This window comes from Capsicum annuum, chromosome 7 (genome assembly GCF_002878395.1).
Source record: "Capsicum annuum cultivar UCD-10X-F1 chromosome 7, UCD10Xv1.1, whole genome shotgun sequence".
Classification (NCBI taxonomy): domain Eukaryota; kingdom Viridiplantae; phylum Streptophyta; class Magnoliopsida; order Solanales; family Solanaceae; genus Capsicum; species Capsicum annuum.
The window spans coordinates 23,356,797-23,378,464 of NC_061117.1; the positions used below are offsets into that span (position 1 = coordinate 23,356,797).

Genomic DNA, 21,668 nt, shown 5'->3' on the forward strand with positions numbered 1-21,668 from the left:
ATTTCTGACCGATGTAATTGGAAATATTAAATAATTAAATATATTCAATTTGTACCTGACTGTAATAGTCGAAACATTATATTTAATTTATAAAATATAAATTAAACTGCCCCCTCTCTCTCTCTAAACTAAACTAGGGTTCTCTCTGTCTAAGCTTCATTGAAGCAACAATCGTCCATTAACGTTGAACCTTAAAGCTCAATTGAACCTTTAAAGCTCCATTAAACTTAAACTAAACACCGGTAAATCGTCTCTCTGTCTCCTCAGCAACCAAGTGGCGGTGGTGAGTTGGTTTAGTTCATCGACCACTTAAAAATTGATTATGGTGGTGGCTGTAAAGTAAATTAACGTCGAGGGTGAGTTGGTTGCGACGTCGACGGAAACAGGTAGTGTGTTTCTTCTATATTTACTTTAAAAAAGTAGATATGTTAAAGAGATGATTATTTAGTAATTTAAGTTTTATTCATCAATTATGAGTTGTAGGTTGATGTTTGGTGGTTTGTAAGACTAAACATAGGTTTTTCCTTCCATGTTTAGTTAACAATTTCTTTCTATGGTTATTTCCTAAGTTTTATATGGTCCTTCCACGGTAAATCTGAGATTTATTAGTTCATCAATCTTGGCGTTGGTGTTAATTTGGTCACTCTATTCTTTCTATGATTTTAATCGCGATTTAGTTGAATTAAAGGTGGTTCAAATGGGTGATTTCAACATCTTCCCATTTTAGGATTTTTTGGCCTAGTATGCCTTCGTCGAAATACTTCTTCTTGGTGGTAAATGCTTTTGTATCATTTGTCGTTAACCAAAGTAGATTTACTTATAAAGTGAGTATTTGTTTAAATAGATTGGCTATTGGTTTTATAAAGGCTAAGCTATGAATGTATTTTCTATGTTGCTCGATATTTATCTATCATCAAGTCTCTTTGCAGTCTCATTAAGTTCTTTGTTATTCCTTGGTGTCTGGTGCCGCTCAAAAAGATGTGGACTTGGTTTCTCGTATCTTTAGCATGTGGTTTTGACCTATTGTGATTGTGTTCTTCGAGAATATCTCAGTTTCAGCTGTTACAAAAGCCATTGAGTATAAGCATAACTTTTAAAGTTGAAATTAGTTTGCGTATCTAATATTAGTAAAGCTTTGTTGGATCGACTTCTGATTTTTTTCATTTTAAATAAAGTATTGAGAGTTGTGATAGATTTTGGTGTGTGCAGGCTTACATTTAAATAGGATAAGTTCAGACAATTGAAGCAAGTAGTTCAGCTCTAGCATTGAGATTATAGCTATGGATTGTGTAACTACAAGGCTTATATATCAATAGGATAAGTACCAAAATAGATGTTTAATTGATGTTCAGTGTTAACTTGAGTATATATAGATGAACAACAACACACCTAGTGAAATCCCATAAGTGAGGTTTAGGAAAGGGTAGAGTGTACACAGACTTAACACACCTATATGCTTTTCTAAGTTCTACTGATACTTTAGTTGCTTCATATATTTGAACTTGTTTCAAGATAAACATAAGCTTTTTTTGTTACTAGAACCTTTCTTACTTGTCGGCAGTGCATTTAAATTGTCATTCATATTGCTTTGTTTGATGTTGGCTAACACTAAATTGGTTATATGAGATGTTATTCATAATTAGCCCAATCTTGAAAACGTGAATTAGAAAATTGTTGGAAACTGAGTCTTCTTCAGCAGGAGGCACTCTTATTAAACTTTCAACTGTCATTCTTTATAGCTGAATTCGAAGAGTTTTAAGTTTTGGAATTTCTCTTTCTTCTTGTTAGTTTCAACACTTTCAAGAGAATTTAGATTATCAAAAATGTCTTGAACAGAGATATTTTGATTAAAAAGTTGTATATTGAGGCATTCAAGAGAAAGTATAGAAAAAAATTTAAAAGTGATAAACATTTAGAAAACTGGGAAAGTTCAGCCAGTCCCAGTTAAGAGATGAGTGATACAGATATACCTGTTATACTATAACTACTATTGGTGTTTTTTCTCCTGTTATTGTTTTGGTTATCTTGCTTTTGTTTCTCTTCTTTATTGTTATTGTTTTCGTTCTTGTATAGATGGAAACTGAAGATCATACATGGATGTATAATAGAACTTATCTTAACCATGTAGAGTTGAGGGAAGAATATAAAGATGGGGTAGCTGGATTTATTGCTAAAGCAATGAAACTTGATGATTTTTTATTGAAGGGACAATTAGGTGTCCTTGTTGGAAATGCAAGTGTGGCAAGTTATTGAGTCCAGATATTGTTACATTGTATCTTTATAAGAAGGGATTTATGTTGAATTATACGGTATGGACAGCTTACGGAGAGAGTAGTGCTACTAATAATTTTGCTTTTCAAAATTATGTTGAAAGTCCACTAAGATAGAATAATGCTAAAAGTTCTCGATATAGTGAGATGGTTAGGGATATTTTTGGGACACACTCAGGGGCTCAAAATGAACCGAATGATGAGTCCAAACGCTTTTATGAACAATTAAAGGAAGCTAGTCATCCATTGTATAAAAGATCAGTGCATTCTAAGTTATCAGTTGCAGTTCGGTTACTAAGTATTAAGTCAAATTATTCTATTTCTCAAGAGGGAATGAATTCTAACATTGGAATTATGAATGAACTTAACCCAAATAAACTTGACTTACCCAAAGATTTCTACACAATGGAGAAGTTGGTTTCTAAGTTTGGACTTTAATAAGAGAGGATTCACTATTGCCAGAAAGGTTGTATGTTATTTTATAAGGAAGATACAAATTTAGAACATTGTAAATTTTGTAACCAACCTAGTTATAAGGAAGACACACATGCCAAAAAGAAGAAGGTTCCGGTGAAGTCGATGCATTACTTACCCCTTATACCACGGTTAAAGAGGTTTTATGCATCAATAAGCTCTGCCACTCATATGAGATGGCACTATAAAAATAAAAGTCCACATGGTGTTTTATGTCATCCATCAGATGGAGAAGTATGGAAGCATTTTGATAGTGTTTATTTGGATTTTGCTAGTGAACCAAGAAACATTAGGTTGGGATTATCTACTGATGGATTCACTCCATTTTCTGTCTTAACTGCACCATATTCATGTTGGCCAGTGTTTGCAACTCCTTATAATCTCTCGCCAGAATTGTGTATGACAAGTTCGTATATATTTATAACTTGCATTATTCCAGGTCCTTGCAATCTAAAAGTTTTTATTGATGTATATCTGCAACCATTGATTGATGAGTTGAACTTATTGTGGCATGAAGGTGTGGAAGTATATGATGTATCAATGAAACAAAACTTTGGATTGTATGCTACTTTGATGTGGACTATAAGTGACTTTCCTACTTATGGAATGATGTATGGGTGGTTGACTGCAGGCAAGTTAGCTTGCCCTTGTTGTATGGAAGACACAAAATCATTCACTTTGAAACATGGGGGTAAAAACTCATGGTTTGGCTGTTACTATTGATTCTTGCCAATGCAACATGATTTTAGGAGAAATACTAGTGAAATAAGTCTGATTTTGAGGAGCCATTGCTAATTTTGTCACGAGAAGAAATTTGGGATAGAGTAGGGAATCTGTCTAAGGTAACAGAGTCTCCACCATCCAGGATACTTGGTTATGTTATTACATATAACTGGACTAAACAAAGCATATTTTGGGAGTTATATTACTGGAAGGATAATCTTCTGGCTCATAATCTGGATGCCATTCATATTGAAAAAAATTTCTTCGACAACTTGTTTAATATTGTGATGGATGTAAGTAACAAAACAAAAGATAACTTGAAGGCCAAGATGGACTTAAGGGAGTATTATCGGTGCAATGAGTTGTACCTGACATACTTAAACAATAAGATTTAGAAGCCCAAGGCTAGTTACACATTAACTTTGGATGATAGAAAAGTGATTTGTGATTGGGTTAATAATTTGAGAATGCAGATGGATATGCGTCAAATTTGTCTAGGTGTGTTGACATGAAGGAAGGAAAGTTGACCTCTATGAAAAGCCATGACTGTCACATTTCATGGAGTCATTAATGCGTATTGCATTCTGTGCATTGCCCAATAGAATATGGAAGCGCATAACAGAGATAAGCTTATTTTTCAAAGATTTAAGTTCTAACTTATTAAGGGAGGGGAACCTATCTTTGATGGGATATCAACATTAACCTTAAACAAGTTGCCAAAAAATTTTCCTCCTATTTTCTTTATGTTATGGAGTGTCTTCAAATTCACCTTGTGCAAGAGGCACGACTTGGAGGGCCTGTTTAGTGTAGATAAATGTATCCCTTTAAGAGGTATTGAGTTTTAACATTTACCGTCAAGTGTTTTAATTGAACATTATTTCATCTAAAAGATCATACTATGCAGGACCATTGACTAATGTAAGTGGACCATAAAAAACAGATCTCGAATTAAGGGATCAATATGTGAGGCTTATTTGGATAAAGAGATGTAACGCCTCGAGAGTACAACTTGGGTTCCACACGGTGCTTACAGTCTTGAGGAACCACAAGCTAACCTATGAGCTGGTACCTGCTGCGAGAACTGAACAGTATAATAACATATGCAGCATTTAATTGAGGAATGCCATAAGGTTTTAAGTAATAAATCTGATAAACAAAATTATTAATACTGATAAAACGTCTGACAATGAAAAATGAAATATGGTAACTGACTAACTATTTGAAATATCCGAAAGCCTCTAAACTGACAGAATGGGAGTTGATGGGACAGACCCCAACTAACTTCATATAAATACTGAACTGAAAGTATGAAAATAAATATAATCTGTCCTCGAAATATGAGGACTCACCACTACTGCTAATAATCTGGGAGGTCCAAGTACGATTCGAGAACTGAGTGTTCGAACCTATGATATGATACATCATAGCACAAAAAAGAGTGTAATCAGTACTTTGAATATACTGGTATGCTAAATGAGGTAGTTTGATGCGCATGGTTTCATGATCATGAGTAATAACTGACTGAGTAAATAGATAGCATGAAATACTAAATAAAATGCATGAAATATGTAAATACTAAAGTCACATAAAATCTGTAAATACTGAGAATGCATGACTAAGCATAATCATGTTCTGAATATAATCTGTAAACTAAAATACTGAAATATAATAACTGAATTACTGATATCTGTACGCTATGGTCAAGCAACTGAAACTGAATTATTGAGTTGATCACTGACTGAAACTGTGGGAGCTATCATCTAATCGACATGCCCCAATGAGCAAGTTGGGGTTCAAACTGTGACCCTAGTTAGAAGGGTGTCAATACCGTGCCACCAGTACTAACACTGGCTATGTGGATCCACTAATATGTTGTCCCCAAGGACTAAGGGTGTCAAGCCTAAACCGACGAGTGACCCCAGCGAGGTAGTCAAGCTTGAACTAACGGGTTACTCTTCAAATCCTATGCTGGCTACGTAGTTCTGGAGTACAGGAACTGCTACTAATGACTGCCTAACTGATGGGAAAATCATCTTCTCGACACTCGCTTGGTGCTAAATCCTACTCCCAACTGAATTGACTCAGAATTTCTGAATTGTTTTAGGTTTAACTATCATGATAACTGATTGAACTGACATTGCTCATAACATGTCTGAAAGTAATTTGAAAATACTGAGGTTAAGTAAATAGCTAAGTTTTTGGGTATTCATAACACCCAGGACTCAATAACAGTAATAGTAAGATAGTACTAAACTTAGAGGACATAACATGAAAGCATTTATCAAAAATTCATTCTTGTAGGTATTTCTTCAATCACTTGACATTCATAATTTAAGTTAAGCATTGGAATAGTTTAAAGCTTAGAAGAATAGAATAATTTCAACTCCAACATCACCAATTATGAGTTTAAATCAGTGAATAATAATATTAAAACATGTAGGGTTTAATAACAACAATAATTTCATGTAAACATATTATATAATCAAGGTTTTCATGGTTAAAACCACAATTTAAAATCACAATAACTTGTAATAATCACATCTTTGAATTTAAAATTGGATACTTGGGCTCCATGAGTGAAAGGAACCCATGTATGAACACTTAACATACCTGGGTTAATGAATTCATGAGAGTTGATGGTGAATTCTTGAGATTTGATCTTGAATTTTGAAGGCTAGGGTTTTTGTTCTTGAAAGGAGATTAATTTAATTTGAGAGAATTGTGAAATAATGAGCAAATAATGCTTTATTGGGGCTTAAATTTCGTGTTTGGATGGATTTAGGGCTTTGGAAAATGACCATATGGTCCCTAGAAAATTAAATCGCGAACTGAGAAATCCTGATTTTTAGCTCTAGCATGATGCGGTACAATCGCGTCAGGCCACTAGAAAGCTGACGATCCTTATTTTGGCCAACGGCGCGACATGGTGTTATCGCATTGCGCCACTGGAAAAGGACAATTCCCAATTGGACTTTTGGTAGGACGCGATGTTAATCGCGGTACCTTACTGGGAATCGACAATTGTGAAAATTCCCCTTGGCGCGATGCAGTGTTTACCATGATGACACACTGGAAAAGGACGAACGTGAAATTGGCCATCACCACGACGCGGAGTTATCGCGTTGGGCTACTGCTTTTCACTAAAAGGGCTATAATTCTCACCTGAGTATCAAATTTTGGAAAAATTGGTATCATTGGAAAGATAATTCAATTTCCTACAACTTAGTGGGTCTTGAGATGGAAAATTCTAAGTAGAGCAAAAGATATGCTCGTTTGAAGTTGACTAAGGCAACGTTCTTATCAAAATTTCAATCGGTATGGATTATTCTGATTTGTCTAATAGCTGGGAGTTATTTGAGGCCTTAATATACATCAAACTAACTCGTAAAACTATCAAAGAATGATAATGTACTATGCATAAACTTGAAACATGACGCTAACATTGGTTTAGATTTTTTGGAGTATTACAATCTCTCCCTTGGGAACATTCGTCCTCGAATGAGACTGATTAAGCTGAAAACACTGAGGAACTGAGATTACATGCTGAATATACATGATGAAAACGTGATTTCATGAATGACATGAGAATGATATGCAGCTGAAACTGAGCATGGAAAAGAGAAATTCTAAGAAGATTGTTACCTTAGGTTGAGTCTAAGTTTGTGGAGAAAAGATGAGGGTACTTGGTACGTATATTTCCTTGTAGGAAAGACTGTTCTAAACATCTATGCTTTCTAAGGGAACAACTACAGTTGGGTCACCAATACACTTCTTCAACAAAGAGATGTGGAATACTGGGTGCACTGATGCTAAGTCTGCAGGCAACTCAATCTTATAAGCCACCTTTCCAAAATGGCTCAAAATCCTATAAGGGCCAACATATCGGGGACTAAGCTTCCCCTTCTTACTAAACCTCTTTACTCCCTTTATGGGAGAGATCTTTAGGTATACGAAATCACTAATCTCAAACTCAAGATCTTTCCTCCTCACATCTATATATGATTTATGTCGGCTCTAGGTTGCCTTAAGCCTCTCCCTAATCAACTGAACTTTCTCTAAAGCATCAAATATTAAGTCAGGCCCTACTAGCGTGGTTTCTCCTACTTCAAACCAACCAATTAGAGATCTACATATTTTTCTATATCGAGCCTTAAATGGAGCCATCTGAATTCTAAAATGATAATTGTTATTATACGCGAATTCAATCAAAGATAGGTGATCATCCCAACTGCCCTGAAAGTCTACTACACATGCTCTCAACATATCCTCAAGGGTTTGAATGGTCCTTTCTGCCTGACCTGCCTGAGGGTGGAAGGCTGTACTAAGGTGAACATGGGTACCAAGCCCCTTCTGAAAATCTTTCCAAAAGTAAGAGGTAAACTGAGTACCTTTATCTGAGATGATAGATAACAAAACACTGTGCAACCTGACCAACTTTCTGAGATAGAGTTTGGCATAGTCCTTGGCTGAAAAAGAAGTATGGATTGGCAATAAATGGGTTGATTTAGTCATCCTGTCCACAATGACCCAAATCAAATCATGTTGCTAATGAGTACGAGGCAAACCTGTCACAAAATCTATGTTTACTTCCTCCCATTTCCAAGTGGGAATACTAAACTCCTGCATAGACCCACTTGGCTTCTGATGTTCAATCTTAACCTGCTGATAAGTGGAGCACTTAGCTACAAACTCTACAATATCCTTCTTCATCCCACTCCACCAATAGATTTCCCGAACATCACGGTACATCTTTGTGGCCCCTGGATGAATAGAATAATGCGCACCATGCGTCTCCACAAGAATTTTCCGTCTCAACTCATCAACACACGGCGCACATAACCTTTCGTGGCAACGCAGCACACCATCTCCTCCTTGGGAGAAAACCTCTACTTTTTGATCTCTAAACGACACCTTCAACTTCACTTGACTAGGATCCCTATCTTGCTTTTCTTTCACTTTGGGAAAAAAAGAAGATTTCAAACTATTCGAAACCCAAACACTACCCTCAGCTTAATCAATAAAACGAACACTTAATCTGGAAAGCTGATGAACTTTTCTAACTAACTTCTTCTTATCACCTTCAACACGAGCAACACTGCCCATAGACAATCTACTTAGGGCATCTGCCACTACATTGGCCTTGCTCGGGTGATACAAAACACTCATACCATAACCTTTTAATAATTCTAACCATCTCCTCTGGCGCAGATTCAAATCCTTCTGTGAAAACACATACTGCAAGCTTTTGTGATTTGTGAACACATCAACATGCACCCCTACAAATAGTGTCTTTAAATCTTTAAGGTAAATACTACAACTGCTAACTCAAGATCATGGGTAGGGTAATTCTTTTCATAAGGCTTAAGCTGTCTAGAAGCATAGGCCACAACTTTACCCCTCTTTATCAAAACACATCCCAACCTAACTCTGGAAGCTTCACAGTACACAATAAACCCATATGAACCATTTTGCAATATCAAAACTGGGGTTGTAGTGAGTCGAGTCTTCAATACCTGAAAACTCTTCTCACAAGAATTTGACCTCTGAAACTTAACTTTTTTCTGAGTCAATCTTGACATGGGAGATGCAATAGACAAAAATCCTTCAACAAACCATCGGTAATAGCCAGCCAAACCCAAGAAACTCCTGATATCTAATAGAGAGATGGGTCTGGGCTAGTTTCTCACTGCCTTAGTATTTTGAGGATCGACTCTAATGTCATCACCAAAAACAATATGGCCAAGAAAAGCTACTGATCTTAGCCAAAATTTGCACTTACTGAATTCGGCAAACAACTGATAGGCTCTAAGAGTCTGCAATACTAGTCTGAGGTGGCCTGTATGGTCATTTTTGTTACAAGAGTAGACAAAGATGTCATCAATGAAGACTATAATGATCATGTCAAGTACTGCTTGAACACTTGGTTCATCGAGTCCATAATGGCTGCTACCAAAGGACATGACCAGAAACTCAAAGTGACCATACCGAGTTCTAAAAGCTGTTTTCAGAATGTAACATTTTTTGACTCTGAGCTGATAATAGCCAGATCTGAGGTCTATCTTAGAAAAATAACTGTCACCTTGAAGTTGGTCAAATAAGTCATTAATTCTGGGAAGTGGATACTTGTTTTTTATTGTGACTTTGTTCAACTGACGGTAGTCGATACACAATTTAAGAGAACCATCTTTCTTACGCATGAATAAGACTGTGCGCCCCACGGAGAGATGCTGGGCTTGATGAATCCATTGTCTAGGAGATCTTTAAATTACTTTTTCAACTCTTTGAGTATGGCTGGAGCCATTCTGTATGGCGGAATAAAGATAGGCTGGGTATCTGGAAGAAGATCTATTCTGAAGCCGATTTCTCTTTTGGGAGGAACTCTGAGAATATCTTCGGGGAACACATCTTGAATTCCCTCACCACTGAAACCGACTCAAGGTTAGGAGTATCAAAATTAGAGTCTTTGACTCAGACAAGATGATAAATACACCCCTTTGATATCATTTTCCTCGCCCTAAGGTACAAAACAAGCTGACCCCTAAGAGTTGTAGTACTACCCCTCCATTCAAGGACTGGTTCATTTGGAAACTGAAAATGAAATACTTTGTTTCTACAATCAACTGAAGCATACCATGAGTGGAGCTAATCCATGTCGATAATAACGTCAAAATCTGTCATCTCTAACTCCACAAGATTCACTGAAGTAACTTTCTAAGACACTGTGATCGGACAACTCCTGTATACCTGCCTGGCTATAATAGACACCTACTGGGGTACACACTGAAAAATGCTCTGCTAAGATTTCGAGACTGACTCCGAAGTTGATAGCTATATAAGGGGTTACAAAAGAAAGAAAAGCTCTGAGGTCTAACAAAGCATAAATATGTGAATGAAAGACCTGTAACGTACTAGTAACAACATCAGGAGAATTTTCCTGATCCTGTCGGGACTTAAGGGCATATAATCTGTATGGACGCTAACCACAGGTAGCACTGGAAGCGACACACTGCTGAGTCGGGCGGCCGACTGGAACTGATGATGGATGGGACTAGCCCTGTTGGCGCAAATCCCTACATTTCTGAGCAACTACCCAAATCTTCTGAATCTAATGGCCTAGCTTGCCACACCTAAAACATATATCACTGCCCTCTCTATACTCACCCTGATGGTTTCTACTGCATTGTTGGCAAAAAGAATTTGTATGACCATTGTTAACCCTGCCTTGGGACTTAGAGCCTGAAGCCCTATGCCGATTATCATTTATGAATTTGGGTACTGGGGCACTAGCTGAAGATGGAGCTGGGATTGAAGATTTTTGATGAAACTGAGGACGGTTACCACCTTCTGACCTTGGCTGATTGAAATTAAAACTACCCATTCTAGCCCTTTTGTTCTCCCTCTCTCTTCTTAGTCTTCTGCTCTTTAATATATTGAGCATGGACCATTAACCTAGACAATTCCATCTCCTTAATCAGCATTGCGGTCCTACACTCTTTGACCACACTATCAAATACATCAGACACAAACTTGCTCATCTTAGACCTGCTATCAGCTACCACATGAGGAGAATACCTAGCTAACTAAGTAATCTTGAGGGAATACTCCTTTACACTCATGTTGCGCTGCCTTAAATTAATAAACTCTAACGCCTTAGCCTCTCTCAACTCTAACGGAAAGAACCTATCTAAGAAGGTAGTAGCAAACTCTTCATATTCTATAGGCCCTGCATCTGTGCCTCTATCTACCTTCCACTGCTTAAATTATGTATGAGCCATATCTTGTAATTGATAGGCAGCTAACTCAACACTCTCACTAGTAGTTACCCCTATAATATTTGTTACCTTCTAGACCATGTCTAAGAATTCCTGTGGATTCTCTTCAGATTTGGGGGTCTTGAAAATAGAGGAGGGTTCATTTGGGTAAAGTCCTGAATCCTAGCTGTCGCAGTATTGGCCACTGGGTTGGCCGAAACAATGGTTGGCTGAGCATTATAAGCCTCTACAGAGTGAGCTAGAGTAGTGAATACAGCTCTGAACTCTGTATGGGAAACATACTCATTCAAGGGATCTTCCTCAACGGGTGGAGATGTTGACTGGTTTACAATTCTTCTTTCGTTTATTTTTCTGGGAGGCATGTTGTGTAAACGAAAGGAAGAATAGATTAGACAAAGTGTTTAACATGATCTCATGCTCAGTCACACGATATGAATATTGAAAGAAGGGAAGCTTTTCCTAAAACACCTTAGCCTCTTGTCCATAAGTGTGGCACGCTTCACACCCATGCACAAGACTCTACTTGACGTGGCTTTTAGACTTCCTAGGATACTTTAAAGCCTTAGGCTATGATACCAAGTTTGTAACACCCCGAGTGTATACCCTGGGAGCCACATGGTGCTTACAATCCCGAAAAACCATAAGATAACCCATGAGCTAGTACCTGCTGTGAGCACTGAACAATACAATAACATATGCAGAATTTAACTGAGGAATACCATTAGGTTTTAAGTAATAAATCTGATAAACAAAACTGTTAATACTGATAAAATGTCTGACAATGACAATTGAAATCTGAGAACTAACTGTCTAAAATATTTGAAAGCCTATAAACTGACTGAATGAGAGTTGATGGGACAAGCCCCAACTAACTCCATATAAATACTGAACTGAAAGCATGAAAATAAATATAATCTATCCTCGAAATATGAGTACTCACCACTACTGCTAATAATCTGGGAGGTCCAAGTGCGATTCGAGAACTGAGTGTTTGAACCTATGATATGATACATCATAGCACAAAAAAGAGTGTGATCAGTACTTTGAATATACTGGTATGCTAAATGAGGTAGTTTGATGCGCATGGTTTCATGATCATGAGTAATAACTGACTGAGTAAATAGATAGCATGAAATACTAAATAAAATGCATGAAATCTGTAAATACTAAAGTTGCATGAAATCTGTAAATATTGAGACTGCGTGACTAAGCATAATCATATTCTGAATATAATCTAAAAACTAAAATATTGAAATCTAATAACTGAATTACTGATATCTGTATGCTATGGTCAAGCAACTGAAACTGAATTATTGAGTTGATCACTGACTGAAACTGTGGGAGCTATCATCTAACCGATATGCCCCAATGAACAAGTTGGGGTTTAAACTGTGACCCCAGTTAGAAGGGTGTCAATACCGTGCCACTGGTACTAACACTGGCTATGTGGATACACTAATATGCTGTCCCCAAGGACTAAGGGTGTCAAGCCTAAACCGACGAGTGACCCCAACGAGGTAGTCAAGCTTGAACTGACGGGTTACTCTTCAAATCCTATGCTAGCTACGTAGTTCTGGAGTATAGGAACTGCTACTAATGACTGCCTAACTGATGGGAAAATCGTATTCCCGGCACTCGCTTGGTGCTAAATCCTACTCCCAACTGAATTGACTCAGAATTTCTGAATTGTTTTAGGTTTAACTGATCATGATAATTGACTGAACTGATATTACTCATAACATATATGAAACTAATTTGAAGATACTGAGGTTAAGTAAACAACTAAGTTTTTGGGTATTCATAACCCCTGGACTCAATAATAATAATAGTAAGATAGTACTAAACTTAGAGGACATAACATGAAAGCATTTATCAAAAATTCATTCTTGTAGGCATTTCATCAAACACTTGACATTCATAATTTAAGTTAAGCATGAGAATAGTTTAAAACTTGGAGGAATAGCATAATTTCAATACCAACATCACTAATTATGAGTTTAAATCAGTGAATAACAATATTAAAATATGTGGGATTTAATAACAACAACAATTTCATGTAAACATAGTATAGAATCAAGGTTTTCATGGTTAAAACCACAATTTAAAATCACAATAACCTGTAATAATCACATCTTTGAATTTAAAATTGGATACTTGGGCTCCATGAGTGAAAGGAACCCATGTATGAACACTTAACATACCTGGGTTAATGAATTCGTGAGAGTTGATGGTGATTCTTGAGATTTAATCTTGAATTTTGAAGGATAGGGTTTTTGTTCTTGAAAGGAGATTAATTTAATTTGAGCGAATTATGAAATAATGAGCAAATAATGCTTTATTGGGGCTTAAATTCCGTGTTTGGATGGATATGGGGCTTTGAAAAATGACCAAATGGTCCCTAGAAAATTAAATCGCGAACTGAGAAATCTCGATTTTTAGCTCCGGCGTGATGCGGTACAATCGCATCGGGCCACTGGAAAGCTGATGATCCTCATTTTGGCCAACGGAGCGACGCGGTGCTATCGTGTTGCGCCACTGGAAACGGACGATTCCCAACTGGACTTTTGGCGCGACGCGATGGTAATCGCGGTACCTTACTGGAAATTGAAAACCGAAAAAATTCCCCTTGGCGCGATGCAGTTCTTATTGTGGTGACACACTGTAAAAGGACGAACGTGAATTTGTTGTCCCGCGATGTGGATTTATCGCATTGAGCTACTGCTTTGCACTAAAAGAGCCATAACTTCTCACTCGAGTATCGGATTTAGGCAAAATTAGTATCGTTGGAAAGCTAATTCAATTTCCTACAACTTGATGGGTCTTGAGCTAGAAAATTTTGAGTAGAGCAAAAGATATCCTCATTTTAATTTTACTAATGCAACGTTCTTATTAAAATTTCAATCGATAAGGATTATTTTGATTCGTCTAATAGCTGGGAGTTATTTGAGGCCTTAATATACATCAAACTAACTCATAAAACTATCAAAGAATAATAATGTACTATTCATGAGCTTGAAGCATGGTGCTAACATTGGTTTGGGTTTTTCGGGGTATTACAAGAGACCTTTTATTTTTATTCATATTATTTTAAACATGATGTACCATGTCTGAGAAACCAACTGAATAGGCATGATGACGAATACAATTTAGATCCTTCAGCACCACTATTTTTAATATTCATTCAACCAGGTAAAGGAAGTTCGAAAGTTGGTCCACTTTGATATTTGAATAAGGTGGAGCTTAAGTCAGCTACAACACATGTATTATTAAATTGTCCCGAGGTCCTGCCTTTTTATAAGTGAGTATATTTATATTAACAACAACCATTCAAGGACTATCTAAGCTTTAACTAATGAAGGTCATAACTTTGTCGGACAGCTACTTCATGACTTTACACGGGTATGCTGCTGTTTATCCTATGTTTTCAGTATGGTTTAGAGAATATGTAAGTGTAAATTTAATATTTAACACGATTTACACTTTTGTTCAGTTTTATGTATATTTAAATTCTAACTTTTCTTAAACTTTTTATAGGTTCATAATCAAGATAACTTTGACCCAAATGATAATTTTTACATGATATAGCTTGGGGACCTTATGCTAAAGTCAGAAAGTTTTCTAGGTAATCTGTCAATGGGTATAGATTTCATACAGAAGAGTTCTTTAAGGACAAGAAAACCAACAATAGTGGGGTGTGGGTGAAAGGTGATGGTGGTGTTGATTATTATGGCGTGCTTCAAGAGATTTTAGAACTCAATTATTACGTTGGTTGGCCAAATAAAAAGTTGGTACTCTTTTGGTGTAAGTGGTACGATCCTACGCCTAGGTTAGGTACAAAGGTGCACCCTCAGTACAAAATAGTTGAAATTAAGCGATCAAGGGAGTATGGACTCTGTGATTTATTTTTCATTGCACAAAATGTGAAACAAGTGTATTATGCTCCTTATCTTTTGTGTAAGAATAAATTTGCATAACGTATAGTTATAAAAACAAATTCCATGTAGAGTTGAAATAGAGGATGCATTGGATATAGCATATCCGAATGACATTTCAAGTGTTGAAGAAAGGGTGGATGATGAATTAGCAGGTGAGTTGCAGCATAGTGAAGGCCTATATGAAGAATTTAATCCTACTGAACTTAGATTGAATATTAATGATTATGGAGAAGGAACACCCAGATCCAACTGATGAAAATGAAATAAGCGAGGAAGAGTCACTTGATGAAAATGAAACAAGCCAGGAAGAGTTACTTAATGAAAATGAAATAAGTGATGAAGAAGAATTGATGAATGACTATGAAACAAGCGATGATGATTGAGTTTTATTAATAGTAGTAATGTGTAGTAACAACGTCTTGAATTGTATTTTAGCTGCTGCTTTTTGCTATTTTACTTGACAATAGTGTCTTTTCTTTGTTAACATTTGTGGTGCCAGTAAAAACATTTCTAGTTATTTGATTAAATAGCAGTGGTAAATTTCTATAGTATACATGTGTTTTCTGTTTTGCTCAATTGGTATTACTCAACTATATTGCATTCATCCATTATTTTAAAACTTTTTGAAATGATGGAAAAGCATAATCATTTTAATTATTAATGTGGATGTTCTTGTGTATTTGGAAGATCAAATCAAATGCTTTTTTGGAAAATAGATATTGGTGGTAATAATATCCTATTATTGTAACCTCATTGATCTATTTGTGGGGTGTGCAATATTTCTAGCAGAGATGTCCATATTTTTTAAGCATATATATGCTATTTAAAATATGATTAGCGCAAAACAAATTTCTGAGGATAGCTCATTCATTTTTCAGTTCTTGGGTACTTTCGGTGGTCTTGGAGCAACTGGTTTATCAGTGTCACTTCTGATACCTGTTCTTCCAACCCCATTAGAGGATCTCCTTGCGCTTGGCCTTTATTCTGTTGGCAGGTAATCCTCTTCTTTTTATATTTGAATTTTGCTATTATTCTTTAATTCTCTCAAAAGTGTTAAATCTTCAATCATTTATAAGAATTTACTAAACTTTATGTTGGCTGCTTGTATAGGTTGCACAACATCCAATGCATTTTTATTATAGATCACTTCATAATGTTAGTAGTAGCTCTGATGTGTACTCTGTTATTCGAGAGCTGATGTGATTTAATTAGTTGGGCACACAGATACTTCCCCATTGGAACAATCCTAGGTTATCTAATCGGAGTCTATTCTGTGCATTTGGTAGATTTACTAACATTAACTCAGTTAGAGCTTCAAGTTTTGTTTTAATAGATTGTAATTGGACATTAGCTGTTAGCTTTTAGAGGTCAAAGGTTTCTGTTTTCTGGCCATTCAATGTTCTTACTGAGTGTAGTAATTTAAGCAAGTTTCATACTCTATAGTATATGTGTGTTGTTTGTTTTGTTCAATTTGGTTGTTCTTTTTCTTGTCCAGGTGGTTAATAAAGAAAATCAATGGCATCAAAAGGTCATGGTAATGGATGGCATAAGAAAGGTAAGAAAGGACCTGATAATCTTCATGCAGGTCAATATACAACACCACCACCACCACCTGTTACCACAACTCTTCAACCAGCCACTACAAATGTTTGTCCTCCTCCAAGGTATTTCACTACCAAATGTATTTTTCATGCCCCCACCATCTGACCAGTTCCAAACCTCTTCTTCCTGTAATAGTCTGGGTAGTAGCTCTTCATCTGTACCTTCGACATCATCCACACCTAGCCTTTCTGGATTGAGAATTGGAGGTCCTACCACATCAACATCGGCATTCATTGATAGTGCTACAACATGTAATGCTAAAGCAGCTACTTTATAGAATCTGAAATTTAAAGAGGTAGTAGAATATGACAGCCACGGGAGACTAATTATCATCCCTGATGGTAATGGGTAAGTAACACTTATGTTTTTCCTTAATTTTTAAAATTTTCAAAAGCTAAGATGATTTAATATAATTTTATTGTAGGTCCATTCTCGCATATAGCGTCGGGCATATGGTTATAGAAACAATTAAACTATTTTACACGGAGCCATGGGGTAGTTGGAATGAGATTCGACTCGACATCAGAATTCTTATGTGGAAACAGTTTGCGGTATAATCAAATTCAAAGAATTTACCATTTCAGTATGCTATCAATGATGAATTTACCTTTGTATCCATCAACTCATTTTATGACTCTATATTCAACTATTTTGCAGACAAAGTGTGCATAGAAGTCTTGTCATAAAAATGAAGTACAAGTCGTTTTCAAGTTCAAAGAAGCTCTACAGATCAAAGAACACTTGTATGAGGCTCGAAAGAACTTGAAAAATCCTGGTTGGCTGACAGATGATGTGTGTGTCAAGTTCTTGGAAAAATGGGATACTCCTGAATATAAGGCGGGAAGGGACCAGGCAAAGACAAATAGAGCCTCTGAAAAGGGTGGCTCATTGCACACTGGAGGTTCGATGAGTTTTGCTACCCACCGACGAAGACCGGTAATATTAGCTTAAATTATTAACATCTATGCTAGTGATTCTATGTTGTTGTACAATCTTTTTGTTTCTTGGAACATGAGGGAGTAATTTTTACCTAAAACATCAGTATATTCAAATTGGATCGAGTCTGCAATTCCTAGTTTCAAAAGTCAACAACAAATAATGTGATATATTCTAGGGAAAGTGGGAAGTCTTTTCTGTAATATGCTTAAGCCAAACCAAAAATTACCAAAAGAATGTCATCTTCTTCAGTTCCATCAGCACAAGTGGTATGCGACTCCCGATTCTTGTTTACACCAATTGCATGACTGCTGGATTTTTCCCTATGCCTCGAATACGAGAATTATTAGCCATTGAAGTGTCTACTTCAGTCTGTCTGTTCACAATATTCCCTGATTCTACTACACCACTTGAATGTGATGGAAAACAATTTCATGCAAACCTTGGTTAGTCGTAGAGTTTTCCCCGATTTAGTGTAACTCTTGGGGGACAACTTGAGGATGATTAGAAACTTCCAAGCCTGCTAGAATTTGGGATCCAATATGAAAAGTGATTCCCTTAGCTGACCAAACAAAGATGTACGACAGTTGTCGTTATCACAGCTGACAAAACAGTAGGGAAGTTAGTATCGTATAAGATTACTAAGGATTTGATTTTGAGTGCGCGTCATCAGGAAGATGAAAATCTGAATTAAAGACATTTCTCTAAAGTGCGTTTATCAACTGCTATATACTTAATAGCATATAGACATTTTCTGTGTGTTTGCTATGAGACATTTTCTGTGTGATTTTGAGTGTGTGTTTGCTATGAGACATTTTCTGGAGACAATGATTTCCTTATTAATAGAAGATAAGTTTATTAAATTGTTCTAAAGGAAGCCAGTTGTTATATATTCAGCATGATAAGTATATTAAAATGGTTGTTTATGCTATACCATACAATGCATAAGAGGCTCCAAATCTAGAAAAAATAATCTTGTTGGGTGAACTTGGAGGATATGGCATATCCACTATGTAAAGTGAAGAAGAAAAACATTGATCATATGTTGTTCCGATGCTCGTTTGTGACAAGTATATAGAGCAAGTTACTCAATTGGATGGGCATTGATAGACAGGTAGTTCACTGAAAAAGTGAGGTTGACTGGATTATGGCAAATGCCAACGAAAAAACTGGTAAGCTAGAGGTGTTCAAAATGACACTTGTAACTTTAGATTCCAGCTATGTTGTTTGTCTTTAATCTCTAATCTAGTGAAACTAACTATTTGAAATTGAGATAAACTAGTGAAACTAGCTATGCTGTAAAACCATTTGCAACTTTGGCATTCATTATGAAGGTAGTTTTGTTTCCTTTGTCATCTAAAGACGGTTACCTTGCCTTTTGTCTTTCTTTTGTTTGATTTAAAGAGAATTTCTTGGTGAGTAGCTTATGCAGACCTGTTTTTCAGTGAACAGATAGTTATTGGTAATGTTTAAGAACTAATTCTAGGCTGTTTTAACAATTTGTTGCTGCTGTTAAACAATAGTACGCATCAGTTAACAATTTGCTGCTCCTGTCATTTGATGGACAATTTGGACAAAAAGAAACAATAGTAGTTTTAAAGTGGAAAGAAAAGTTTATTATTAAAAAACATGTAACAGTCTCTACCCTGTGCATATTTCATAGCCACTAACTCAAATACATTGGAGAAAAGCTTCACCTGCAGTGAGAATGCTGGCTTCTTGGCCACTGATACTGGAGCCTATTTGAGAAAATGTGAGAAGTATGGAAAATTAGTCAACATGGTAGCACACACAAAACAATATTTTGTTGTTGTTTGGTTATTCTTTGGCATGGTGGAAAGGTAGGCCCTAAAAACTGTAAGTATAGCTTTGGTATGCAGAATACATAACAGCTAATTTTGTTTTGGATCTACTGAATAATTTACTTGTGTAAATCTATGTAAGATTTACTCTACACAATGCATATGTAGCCATTTAAAATACTGGATGGAAAATGACTTGACATATTAAATATGTAGCCATTGACTCTGGCTGTTAACTATTTTTTGGTTCATTATGTTCAGTAAGAAAGAGATCAATTTTTCTTTCACGGTTTATTCATCTCTTTTCTAAAATTTTGCAGAAATATTTAAATGGGGGAAAAGAGCCAACTTTTCTTGAGGTCTTCGAAGAGACGCATAAGAAGAAAAATAAGGACGGTACAAGAGAAGATTGAGTCGAAATGCATGCTGAGGATGCATATGTAAGATAATAACTTTTACATACATTGTTTTATTATTACTCAACTTAGCTTGTTTACATACTGGAAAATAATTTTTCTTTCGGGAAGGATTTCAAAAGAGCATAGAAGATTGGCGTCAAACCCAATCTACTTCAGAGGATGGTACCATGGTCCAACCATCACCTGCTAATATGACTAACATGTGGACAACTATGGTAAGTGGTCCAAAGAAAGGTAGAACATACGGTCGTGGGGTTCTACAATCTTCAAGTAGTCTTTCGTTGTTTCCCAATTCCCCTTCTACTTTGCAAACTTTGAAAGAAATGGAAGCGATGTAAAAGCAAATTGTAGAGTTGACGCAACAATGTGCATCTAATGATGCTAAGTTTGCAAAATTTGTTAAATTTGAGGAGTTGGTCAAGAAGTACATGCCTCAAGTATTTCATGATGAGGAAGAGAGTGAACCTGGTGATGATTAGATTGTATATTGTTCTTATTTTTGGTTGTGTCATTTAGATGTTTAAACTATTTAACTCGATGTTTGTTTGGGAAGTTTTAAAGTGGTTGAATTTTTAAATTTTTGTCGTGCTTGATCCTACTGTGAAAAATACATTAGTTATGTTGATTATAATTTGAGAGTAGTGTAAGCTAATGAAAGATTTTATTAAATAATTATTTTACTTGTGAATATTTATTTATTAAAATTCTGACTAAAGTAGGCGAAAGAATAATTATTAAATAATTATTTATTAAAGTTTCTACTACTGTAGTCGAAACAGTTATAATTATTAAATAGTTATTTATTACATTTTCGACTACAGTAGTCGGGATAATTATTTTATTAGTTTCTGACCACAATAATTGAAAAGATTTTGTAAGTAAATATTTATTTATTAAAATTCTAACTAAAGTAGTTGGAACAATAGTTATTAAATAATTATTTATTAAAGTTCTGACTACAGTAGTTTGAATAATTATAATTATTAAATAATTGTTTATTACTTTTCTGACTACAGTAGTCGGAATAATTGTAATTATTAAATAATTATTTATTACATTTCCAACTACAGTAGTCGGACGATTTATAATTATTAAATAATTATTTTTAATTAGTTTATTAATCTTTCGACTATCGTAGTCGAATTTTTTTTTTATTTGGTCATTTTATAATTTACAATTTGCTACTACAGTTGTCAGAAATTTCCAACTACTGTAGTCGAAGATATTTTTTCGACAATCTATATTCTGATAACCATGAAACAGTCAAAAAATTGTCGAAAATACCTTGTTTTCTAACTACATTCCGACTATATCAACGGTAGGAAAAATACTAATTTCTAATAGTGTAGCTTAATCGTCATATTAGTACCCATAGGATATATGGGCCCAACTCTCTCCCCCTGGTCGGGCCGTAATACGTGTTAGCAGCACAAACCAGAAGCGTCAAAGAAGGTCGGGAAATCCACAACCCTTCGCCTATCCCTGACAAAAATATATATCATGTGAGACATAAGCACATAGTCATCAAGACCAACCATCACGCCGGCAAATATGGGTTTCCAGTATTAGTCCTTCAGGACCTCCACCTTCATGGCCAGCAACACAACCCCCTTTAATCCCAATTAAAACATACACATATTTCTATTCATTGAACCATATTATTCATTAAGGCATACACTGTTGATATCGTCATACCAACTATACTTGCAAGTTATTATCATTATGCCCTTTAAAT

General features: G+C 35.8%; 1 long non-coding RNA gene across 4 annotated transcripts; it reads left to right on the plus strand.

Annotated features, from left to right (window-relative positions):
* The first annotated feature begins 70 nt into the window (after window positions 1-70).
* On the plus strand, window positions 71-20,512 carry LOC107856502. Of its 4 annotated transcripts, none has more exons than XR_001670569.2 (7): window positions 105-386; window positions 16,053-16,168; window positions 16,670-17,124; window positions 17,201-17,327; window positions 17,434-17,712; window positions 19,835-19,954; window positions 20,042-20,512. It is a non-coding gene; the product is annotated as an uncharacterized LOC107856502 (long non-coding RNA). The 4 variants fall into 4 exon arrangements; XR_001670570.2 differs by having other exon boundaries at window positions 20,053-20,512; XR_007042657.1 differs by having other exon boundaries at window positions 16,670-16,838; window positions 16,912-17,124; window positions 19,835-20,512.
* Window positions 20,513-21,668: the final 1,156 nt, after the last annotated feature.